This window comes from Megalopta genalis, chromosome 14 (genome assembly GCF_051020955.1).
Source record: "Megalopta genalis isolate 19385.01 chromosome 14, iyMegGena1_principal, whole genome shotgun sequence".
Lineage (NCBI taxonomy): Eukaryota > Metazoa > Arthropoda > Insecta > Hymenoptera > Halictidae > Megalopta > Megalopta genalis.
The window spans coordinates 1554842-1560839 of record NC_135026.1 but is presented as its reverse complement, the minus strand read 5'-3'; the positions used below and the strand labels follow the sequence as shown (position 1 = coordinate 1560839).

Genomic DNA, 5998 nt, shown 5'->3' with positions numbered 1-5998 from the left:
GATTGGGGTATTTTGCGGGCAACTGTTTTCTTTGATTCTGTTCATGTGATGATCAATGCTACAAATTTTTCGTTATATACATTAATTACGTACGAAATGGTATTGATATTTGTGACAAAACCGACGATTACGCTTCGAACGCTATATTATATATTAATATCAAATAATTCGCATGTATTACCACATGAAGAGAGATAAGCAGAACAGTTGCGCGCTACATAGTCTAATCTTTTTACAAACATAATGAAAATTTATTTCAAAAAGACGTGCGACATAAATCTATTAGATTGAACGTAAACAGTATTTTAAGTATAAGTAATTGTAATTTAATCAGTATATTTATAATTAAATTATAATAGATAATATTATTATAGTTCGTTTTCCCCTTCAAGCGAATTCCAATTGACCCCCTTGAACGCGAAACATTGCCTCTCATCATGCAGTATTTCATTGCTACGAGTCGCAGGGGTATGGCAGTCGTGCATGACTTAGGATTTGTTTTCTTGAGAAGATATAAGAGCTTTGTTAATTGTGGACGAGCCGACGACGTTGGTTTCACCATCGCGACCTACAAGAGATTGCAAGGTATAAGGATTGTTAGTTAGCCTCATAACTTATTAAGTTGGTACACCTCAAGCGGCAAAAGTGCACCGTGGTAGTCTTGATACTAGCGACTGGAATCGATAAGAGGATGTGAATTGGAAGCATTGAATTAACTCGATAATCTAAGACGTATGGTAGCAGCCGTATACTGACATATACAGTTAACATAATGGAATATCAACCATACTACTACAAATATCAACTATATTGTTCAGAAGATTACAACGCATTGTAATAAACAATAAAACAGTTTTTCTTAATTTGCAATAATTATGAAGTATATAATTATCTTATATAATTAGTTTTATCTTTAAGTTTCAAATTTTCCGCAGACACATATATAAGTACACATCGGAAAACAATACCAAAAAGGTCTTCCTGAGAGTTTCCTACTTCTCAACCTAAACTTCCTCAAACACATCCCCGTCCAATTAGAAAACACTACATTCCTACAGCAAAATCCATTCTTAACCAATCACGAAACAACCGAACTGACGACGGAATACAAGGAAAACAAACCAACCTCGAGCATAGAACGTATCATCAGAGCATGGAAATCGAGAATCATTGTAACATAGTGTTATAAACTGCACATAGACCAGAATCATCTTGTTACATCATCGTGTTACATCACCCAGGTGTTCAGTATCACCTAGTGCAGGCCTGAGTGAGTCACTTTGACCGCGAACCACAAGCTATAATACTACTATTCTATGCATATTGCTACACATAACATGGACAACTGTGAGTTCGAAGTTACACGTAAAATTGCTCGCTTATCGATATATTTTAGGAAATTATGTATTACTTTAACCTTTTGCGATCGGAAAATTTCTCTGATGGGGGTGCCAGCTAGTACCAGCTAGTCGGAGCAAATTTAGCTTTTCGGCGTTATTTCTCCATTAGCGATATAAAGCAAATATATGGATATTACAAAACACAGAATTTGTTGAAACTGATTTGTTATCTTTATAGTACTGTTGCGAATTACACCATTTCTCTCGCGTCGCGGCATTTTATTTACAATAAAGAATGTTAACTATAACACAATTCGATACAGTAACAATTCAGATCTTTTAGAAGTGGGATGACACCTCCGTGGCAACCCCTCTCTTCTATTATTCTTTAAGGAGTTGTTCACAACAGGGCAGTTTCACATTGCAGCGACTTGATTTGGACAAGTCGCCGTAACAGTACTTATAATACATAAAAACATAAATTTTTAATTTCTGTAATTTTCCAAAGTATGGTATTTTGCAAAACAATCACCGATATGAAGTTCTGGCTTCCGAGTACAGATATCACAGTACATATGTGTTTCTCGTCTTTTTCCTCGAGTTTTCCTGTCGGAACATACTGCACAGACTTTTTTGATTCCTGAACTGACCTGAAATTACATGAAGCTGATTATTTAATCTAATGTCTACGAACGATGTTGAAGGTTGCGCTGTCGATGATGTTTGGTGCCGGAAATTTCCTACTAACTCATCGACTAAACATTTCACAAAATTTAAATGTGTTAGTGGCCTCACGTTCTTCTGTTGGCTTGTTATTTTATGCATTATATATGCATTGATGAAAATAAATTTAAATTTTGAACACAAATTTTATGATATATAGAGTCCTTTTTAATTACATACATCTTGCCGCCAGACTGGCGGAAGCGACTTTTGCGACGACTTGCGAATGCCGTCACTGTGGTGGCATCGGCCGCAAAGGGTTAATAGAAAATTGTTCGATACAAATTGTTTCCGATGTATACAAAAGGGATACGCAATAGCAAAACGTATAAGGATTAAAAAATGCTATTGTACATGAATGGAATGACTGGATGGATAACAAACGTATATCCAAGATCTGTATAAATCCATGCCAAATCGCATATGGAAGGTAATAAAATCAAAGGGGTTCGACGTATATTCCATCAATTCATACATTTTTAAATTATTTCAATATTAACAATTGTTTATTATGTCAGAAACTTAAAATTGTTCTAAACTGATGCAAAAATATGTGAGTGACAATGTATGTCGATAAAAATCTTTTAACTGTTGCAATTGGAAGACACAGTTATATTTAATTTAGAGAAAGGAGAAGATTCTTATTACGAAACGCTTAACGCTACATATTGTAATGAATAACTGTATAGGAAGGAGAGAGAACAGCGACTATTTTATGTTTTGGAGAATGAGAAAAGAAATGCATTGTTTAAATATCATGATTCCATGGACTACACGATTAGAAGAAAACTGACTGAACGTACAAAACTTCTTCGGATTGTGTGGTTTATTCGCTACAGTAGGAAAATCGAAAGGTACGTTAGATGTTACATCTGATGGTCAAAGATAACGTATCATTCGAAACCCAACACGCGATTTTGGTACAGTAGGGCAGACTCTCCTTGCTGCGTGAAAAATATACGCGTATGTTTCAACGGAATGTACATAAAATAACGAAATTTCCCACCTGTTACGGAGAATGACGACAGCTGCCGAGGGACGAGCCAATCACAACGCTTGCAGCCTTAATGCCGAGGAATGGGGTGCGTTGCCGGCGTTGCCGTTCACCGCTTTATCGTTGGCGGTCTCCGACGGTGTTCAGTCGAATACGTGATGCGATGACAGAAGGTCGTTTTTATAAGTCCGTTAGTGGTTTCCGAGTTCAATCGCTTTTTTCGTTATGATGTTCGTTGTCGCTGATCGCCGATCGGCGATCACCGGAAATAATTAATATTTTATACAATAAAAAGTCAGTGTGTTGCCGTGAGTGATACAGAAATTAATAACCGATAAATCAATGACTTCAACTCTGGTAAGCCCATTTCATTATACTTCTCTAGGAGTTCATTAAGAATTATTGAGCAGAGCTGAGCACATACATATATACGTAAATATATACGTAAATTTATATATTGTATTTTCTATGTATGTTCTATTTGAGTGTCTTAAAAGTCTCCTTACATTTGATATATTTTGTTTTACCAGTTTTTCTATAGATCAACTAGAATAATTTATTGCGAATGCAGTGTCGGGACAAGTTTTAGTTGCTGACAATAAGTACTGTAAGCCTCCCATTAGTTCTCCATAAGGAAGTTTATCCGTAGAATTAGTACAGTACAGAATCCTACCGTACGCTGTTATATCAAATAAATCGAGGACAAACCTTATAGCACTGCTACATCTGACACATAAGTGCTACCGACCTGTCCTCTTCAAACAAAATGTTTCGCTATAAGATTGCGCCAAGTTCGCCATTAATTTGGCAGTGCAATGCGTCTGCTTCCAAATACCGAGCCATCTGTGTCCGTATTACGCCAGGGATTTTATGTTAGCGAAATGCATATTAAACGCGAACCAAAAGCAGTGGTTTTGCACCAAATTGATATAAATTTTCAAACAAAGTACACTAGCAAGCGTTTTACATGCATTTGGTCGAACCAGACTTGTCTGACAGGATATAACAGACATTTAATTTTTTGTTACACATGAAAGTAATATTTTTCCTTTTTTCCTCGTAACGTTGTATGAAGTACTGTTACTTTTGATAAAGCTTTTGTTTATTACATTTAGTCAGGTAATTTTTCAAGAATTATTATAGTAAGTAAACAAGTTAAAGTTTTAATGTTGTTAATAAGTTCTTGAATGGAACACAGAGACTGTTTATTGAAGGGGTAATCACTAACATCACATATGTAAATAGGTGTCGTATAATGAGGTAATCTCGTCAAAGCATCTGCTAAGTTTTGATTTTTGTGCTTTATTTAAAGTTAGTGCAGTTTCTGTTACGCTTAGATATTTGAGGTATATTTACGAGTTATTACGAGTTATATATAATTTAGAAGTTATTAAAAATATTTTCGCAAAAAAATCGCGTTAACATAGAATGAAGAAAAAAAGCTGTAAGTAAGGTTATAACTGTTGGTGTTTCGATAAAGTTAACAGCTAAAGCTTTTAGTATGACTTAATCGCATAGAGCCCAGTTAGTGAAAATCGTTGAAAATCGTGGTAAATCGATTGTATATGAATTAAACATTGATAACAAAAAAGTACCTAGCGTTCATCAAAAAGATTGTTTTTCTAATCAGTTGGAATTTACTACAAGAATGTGTTATTGCAAAGATGGAAATATGATTTATGCTATTTAAGAGTACTTTTCAATATTATTTGTACTAGAAATGAATGCAAAGGAATTACATTATTTTGATACACTGTCCCATTCATGGATACGTCCTGTGTTTCTGATTTCTCAAAATTCATCATTTTTCGAGAAATGAGAAATAAGACTATCTTTATCGACATTTATCGACATTTATGGGATTCTGGAGCATTCTCGAGAATTCCTGTCTAATATACATATAAATAAGTTTAAATATATGTTACAGTGAAACACCGAAATCTGGAGAATGTCGACTTTCTCCGGTGAATGCCAACATTCACATAGTCGCTTGGTGTATGTTCGAAATATTTGCTAAATACTCTTATTTCTGACTTACACCGGTAAATGTTGACATTCACCATGCACTAATGGTGAATGTTGAACATGTTGGAGATTTATATCTTCTTCTCCGTAATTCAGTCGCTATAAAACGCCACAAGGGTGACGTAACTTTTTCGCCTCTCTTTCTGAAAGGAATGACCAAGGATTTAAAATACACGGTACATTCTACATGAGAAAAGAAAATAATAGTAATAAAAAAATTACTTACTTATGTGATTCAAATCTTATTTATTGCAACAACTTAAACTATTATGACACTTTGAATTGCACAAGAGTCCCTTGCTTTTAAAACTGCATTTATTTGTGGAACACTTCCTTTTGCAATGACAGCGTCTATAGCCTTGTCCCCCGCTTCTCGAATTAGCTACAGCTGCTTCTCTCAGCGACATTTCTTGAAAAGAAATCTCATCTATGAAAAGTAACTTTTCTTTACAAATTACGAACTGATTACGTGTGTATTACGTGTGCTTGAGGGTACCATTTTTATTTGCCAGTTTATAGAAGTCGAAGTCTTCAATTCCAACAACAACCGCTAACACATTTTGGTTATCTGTACGACCACGGTCGACATCAGGGACTTGTATTCGTGCATTATCACCAATTTGAGCAGAAGGAAATTGTTTTTGTGAGGCTCGTAACATTTAACATTTTTGTTGCTTGCAGTAGATTTTCTTTCGCGGCCGCTCTTTTTGTAGAAATCAACTCGTGTTGTTCAGTCAGAATTTGATGTGAAGACGTTGTAGGTTGTAGGTCCTCTTCAATATTTTTCTTTGGAATATGGTTTTCGGTATGACCACCACTCAAATTTTTTTTATAAGCATTAACAGTTTCTTCAAGCTGTTCTTCGGTTTCAGAAGTATTGGCAGTTTCTTCGAGTTGTTCTTCAGTTTCAATATTT

At 35.1% G+C, this 5998-nt stretch overlaps 1 long non-coding RNA gene across 1 annotated transcript; it reads right to left on the bottom strand.

The window, feature by feature from the left end:
• Positions 1–303: 303 nt before the first annotated feature.
• LOC143260508 (uncharacterized) lies at positions 304–3253 on the bottom strand. The gene is made up of 2 exons (XR_013034755.1): positions 3070–3253; positions 304–568 (listed from the first exon to the last, which is right to left on the bottom strand). It is a non-coding gene; the product is annotated as an uncharacterized LOC143260508 (long non-coding RNA).
• Positions 3254–5998: the final 2745 nt, after the last annotated feature.